The sequence below is a fragment of the Oculina patagonica genome, chromosome 11 (genome assembly GCF_052425735.1).
Source record: "Oculina patagonica isolate OP01 chromosome 11, crgOcupat, whole genome shotgun sequence".
Lineage (NCBI taxonomy): Eukaryota > Metazoa > Cnidaria > Anthozoa > Scleractinia > Oculinidae > Oculina > Oculina patagonica.
The window spans coordinates 12,683,568-12,689,694 of record NC_135768.1 but is presented as its reverse complement, the minus strand read 5'-3'; positions in this window follow the sequence as shown (position 1 = coordinate 12,689,694).

Sequence of the window (6,127 nt, the reverse complement as noted above, 5' to 3'; positions counted from 1 at the left end):
ACATCTCTTTGGGCTAGTGGCTGGTAGTTTGATTCAATGGGTGGCAAACGAAAATCTTCCAGTGTGAAGTAATCCTATAAAAATGATACACTATTAATCACCTTCCAGACTTAACAGTTTTATACAAATCTTGAAATCCCAACACCTTATAATGAAACACAATGTAAAATTGTGTGCCACTCCCTTCATTTGAGGTACTTGCATAAAAAAAATTAAAAACATGACAGCTGCCTAGTTTATACTGTGGGATTATAGCTGGTGATGAATTATCTTATTTGCCTTCCTTTTCTTTGCTTTTGTTTCTCTCATCCTGTGTATTTTTTATTGAGTTGCTTCTGAACCCTTTTTTTTCTTTCATGAAGTAAATTATCAAACCAAATGAACTAATATCAAACACCACCTTACAAGGAGAGCGCATGCAGCAGCATGCCGTATGGACACAACTTCTAACGCTCCGCTAAGAATGGGTGCTTGTGTCAGTTCTCAAAGCGAGTAGCAGTTAATTATAAATCAATTACTGATTACTTATTTCAAGTTCAGGAATGCAAAATATCTGATTTATGGCAAGTAAGAGAAACAGAAAAAGAAAACAGAGAGGATCAAACTCTTCGACTCACAGGGAGTCTGACATGGTGAAGGAAGCAGGAGACCAAAAAAAAAATCAAAAGCTCTATTGATACTTTAATCAAAGCGATGGAAGCTGGTTTTGACAGCTTATGTGCCGACTTCGACAAACTCAGACATGTTTAAAAACATGAGATTGAACAGATGAGAAGCGAAGTAACATCGTTGAAAAAAAGCGTGAGTTTTACACAAAGCGAGGTGGACACGCTGAAGGAAAAGGCGAAGGAAAACACGAAGGAAATGAAGGATGGGCTGGATGATCTAAGCTTGAAAGTAGCACAGCTGGAAAAGAAACTGGAATCCACAATGGAAGAAAACATCAGGCTAGAACAGCTAGTACAGTACACCCCAAATGCGAAGGTGGTTGGATGATACCTTGTAATTAATAACAAGAAATATGATTGTAAGAGTATCCCTGACTACTTAAAATATTTTTTTTCTTTCTCCCTTCTCTCTATGTAACTTCATTCTTTACAAAAAAGCGAATGCAAATTGGTCGCAAGGACTAATGAGTTGACCCATCTACCTATTATTATCATTACGACAGTCAAAGTTCTGCTGGGACTCAAACTGCCACTGGAACTTTTTTATCTGTTGCCAAACGATGACAATAAACTAAACTTCAATTTTTTGGTCGCTAGATATTTTGTATGGATATATGCAAAACACGCAACACCTTTCCGAAGATAAAAACCTTTCCCCTCTTCCTCTCACATTATAATACAGCGACTCGTTCCCGTAACTTTTTGATGAAAAAAAACTTGCTCAAATCACTTTATGTATTTGCTTTATATTTTCTTTAACGCCCACGTTGCAAGTGGAGGTTAGGTGCCCAAGGGGACCGGGGGCTGCAATCGCAATCACACCCCCAAGGCGCCAGAACACCTGACTGGCCTGCCCAAACCCGCAACCCAGCCATGAGCCCCCCGCATCAGGCCCCCGAACCCGAGCACCTGTCACACTCAAGCCTAAATGGCTCAGTGGAAAAAAAAACCTAAATACTTGGTCCCAGTAAATGGCCCAAACCCAAGGGAGGGAGGGAAGGGAACGCTGAGAACGCTACTACAAACTAACACAAACGCCACGCTGATCGAACAACGAACATCAAACGCAAGCACATGGAATAGCTACGCATGTACCAAGGGGAGACACCGCTGGACGAGACTCCACCCAGCCCTCCTGCAACCATGTGAACATCACTAAAACGCTACTTAAAACACACGCCAAACACTTAACGCTACAAACGCCAGAAACGCAAGACACACGCTTAATGACCAGGCTCTTGCTCCTTGTTGTTAACTATGCTAAATTACATTTAACTGTATTTAAATCAGTTTACGTTTTTTTCTTGATCGTTTTGTCTGCATACAGTTGAACCCCGGTAACTCGAACTCTTTAGGGAAACGAAAAACAGTTCGAGTTAGCGGGGTTTTTAAGTTAACCAAGTAAAAATGACTGAAAAGTGGGTCCAAGGGAAATAGAAGTTAATTAGAGTTAGTGAGGGTGTTCGAGTTACCGGGGTTCTACTGTATCTTTTTTTGTCCTTCTAAACTAAAACAATTCAAAAGTTTGTAAGCACCGCACTGTATAAATGTCCTATTAAGGTCGCGGGGGACACCTACAGCATGAATAAATTCATGAAGCGAAATTTTGCTTGACCTGCATAATTTAAAACGCTTATTTCTCGGCTGTTATGGGTGCGATAAGGCTCAAATTTTACAGAGACATACAGAAATGATAAAAGATTATAAATGTGATCTTTTATTTGGTAGATTGCACTTAACGGCGAAGAAACAGCCTTGTTAGTTACAATTTGGGAAGAACTTGATTTTGGGGCTGAGTTTTCGGAACGAGTAGGAGACAGCACACTGTGATCTTGTCAAAAACTAATCAGTCAATACCTCTAGGGTGTCATAACAGAAGCGGATTTTTTAATTTAAAGTTTGCCAGCAAGTTATTGTGGTTTAAATGCGCAAATTTGAATATAATGCCTTCTCTCTCTTTTTAAAAGCGCTCTTTTAGAATTCCGCTTCTGTTATGACACACTACAGTATGCCTAGTTTACCTCTCTGCAGTGGCAGCTCACGAAGTTCTGTATCCGCGCTGTATTCTCAGCCCCAAAATTGTCGGAAAAGTCCAAACTTTGAGATTTCCGAAGGTGTCCCGATCAAAACACGGTTTCCAAATGGTAATTATGGTAATTATATTCCACGCTTGAATGGTGGGAACAATGCGGTTTTTTTGTAACAAAAAAGACACGATTGTTTATCAGTGAATATTATTATGATAATTCTGAGTTACATGAATATTAGGCCATAGACTTCCTTCCTTCAATCTAACGAATAAAGTTAAGCGTTGTTGTAAATTGGGTAAAATCTCTTAATAGTTCAAGCATTTATGTTTTAGAAATCAAATAAAAATGGGTTTTTTTCAGAACCCTAATTTACTTTTGAGTAAACATTTTGTTCACAAACAATTCCACACGCGAACACATCAAATCACGCGTGCGCTCATATTTTTATGCATGCCAAATACTGGCTCGTTAAGTTGTCGATGACAGTCGTTGCACTTCGTGCATAGGCTTAATGATAAGCCAAAGGTGTCCCCCGCGACCTTAACTTAATAATTATTGTACTATAAATGTCTTGTAGGTATTGTGATTTTGTAAGTATTGTAAGTAAATGTTTTGCAATATCAATAAAAAACACCACCTTACAGTACAAATGACCAGTGGGGGTGGGGGTTATTAATTAACAGAAAACAGTTAAAATTAACAACTGAATTTCAATAGCCACAGTGTGGCTATTTGTCCTCTGTTTCCAAATCGAATTGGAATTTAGAGGTGTTGGTTTTTGTGAAGGGACTAAAACTGAAGAACCCAGAGAAAAACCTTCGGAGCAAGGACGAGAACCAACAACAAACTAAAACCACATGACACTGGGTCAGGCGAATCGCTGCGCCATGCAGTGGTGAGAAGACAAAACTCGACAAACTCGTTCTACCTAGAGTTAGGTCAACCTGGAATGGTTTAAGATCAACTTCTTATGTAGCCGCTTAGGCATGGAACTCTTTTCCAGATATTCTAAGATCGATGACAAATATTGGATTGTTTAAAAAGCCAGAAAGCAGAATCAACTTATAAACGTTTTAATAGTATTCTCATTATTCAATTATAATGTATGGTATTTCATTTTAAAATTTACTTAAGGACTTAGAGATATATTTCATTTATTAATTTTATTTTACTGTATTTATTTATTTGGTTTCATTAGCACAGTGCTCGAAATTAGAAAAAAATCCAGGTTGTCCTTATGGCAAATGCTGGACAACCTAACCCCTGAGTTTGATTGTCCTACTGAGGACTTGGTTGTCTGTATTAGGAGGTGTACGTTCTTTGGTTAAATTTTTGTTCTCAGGCCGTGAGACGATAAAATTTGTTTTACATTGAATTTCACAGCGGTGTGAAACAGCTCTAAACAAAACTGCAGAATTCCTTTATAATAAATGAACACAACACTTTGACTTATTTTTTAACGTTAATGAAAAATTATACTCCTTTGTACTTTCAGAAGTGGTGTAGTAATTTTATAAATCCCTACGCCCACAAAAACACACTAATAAACTCAAAACAGCTAAATATAATAAATTATTCCCAGACAAGATACGTCTCGGATTGCACATGAGTGTCAAATCTGTTCGCTTAAGAAAACCAAAAATTCCGAACTAAAGATTGAAATATGAGGAAACTTGAATTAAACTTTGCTCCGAATTAAATTCCATTCAAGATGAAGGCAAGAAATGCATTCAAAAGTGCCAAGATATTGTGAATTTTGAAGTCGTGCAAATCTGCATGCATGCGTAATTAAGACAGATTCCGCTGAAAGTTCAAGTAATGAGTGCAAAAATTAAGTACCAAAAACCTCCTCATAGTATGGTAACTTTTTATATACTACGTATTTGAATTATCTCACTGAAATTCATTTGTCTTAATGACCCGAGCCGTGATTAAACTCTAAAGCATCCTCCAGAAAAATAAAGTCAAACATCATAAAAATGTTTAAAACGTGCACCATTTTGTTTGAAACTGGCGTGAAACGTCCGTTTTAACTGAAATATAGATACTGTAATTTCAAATCCGTTTTTTTCTTGTGGGGTCAGCTTGAGAGCTAAAGTTTTGGTAGGTTTTTGTTAGCTGTACTCGAACTGTTACCATGCTATGAGATCTCCGTGGTATCTTCATTTTTGCCTTTATTGCTCGAATGTTTGGCGGAAACCATCTTAATTAGTCACTTTCAACACGCGTGCCCCAAAATATTTTGATGAGGTCTGTACATGTTTTAGAAGACAACTCGGCAAGCTTATCCTGCTGTCTTATTGAACTCGACAAACTTCAATTTCCTTTTTCTGAGAATTGTGGTGGATTCCATCGATTAGAAGAGAGCTATTTAAAGCTATTTTCAAGTTTTAAATTTATAACTTCTTTTGTTTATTCTGTTTGATGATCACGGTCGAGTTTAAAGTTCTCTGGTTGTCTGGCAGTTTTTTCTCAGGCAACCAGGCCTTTAATTTTCTAAAAAAACTGGTTGCCCGCTTGTACTTTTAGTCGTCTTGGACGACCGGTCAACCGCTAATTTCAAGCACTGTTAGCATTACTTGCTAGAGGCCTAACATGCCTCATAATACAGAGGGTAAATAAAGTTCTCATTTATTTGTTCATGCCTGTACTTGGGGTTTCAAATGACTTGATGATCGAAGGATTTTTTGAGGTTTGAAATTTTTGATTCCAGGATTGTTTTGAGTAGGAAATTGGTATTTTTATGGGTGGCTTGATTAAAGTAGGGATTCCGGGTAGTGCCTTGGATGCATACATGAAGTTCTGCTAATAAAGTACAAAGAAAAGTGTTTCTAATGTTTTTCTTTGTGTTATTATCATTCCCCCCTTTCTGAAAATTTAAGGGTCAGAAATTAGGCATAGGATTTTTTGGGGAGTTACTTTTTGGTCCAGGGATTTATTTTTTTGGGTTTTGTTGGAAGCCCTAGGGATTTTTTAGGGTCTTGACTTTTGCCCCCATTTGATCATCCCATCACTTGAAATCCCAAGTACCCCCCAGATCCCCAATTTTTTCAAACCAATAAAGTTTAAATTTCCTTTTGTTTCAAATTATGATAATGAATAAACAGGTTAGAAACATTTTAAACCAAAGATTAATTTCAACCACGACATACCTGAGTGGAATCGAAAAGAGGAACATTACGCAAAATTGAAATCTCCTGGATTAAAATTTTTTACTGTTGGCATCTCTAGTAAAGCCCGATTTTATTTTAAACAACGTTTTCTAGCTTGGCCCTGGGCAAAGCCTTAGGGCACTACAGGCCAGCGAAACATTGCTGTACAACTAATACGAATATTAATCGTAATCATTGATCGAATATAAGTTTTTCGCCTGATGCCTAAAGAAAACGAATTCAGCGAAAATCGAGTCCGAGTGTTTAAATTATTTTA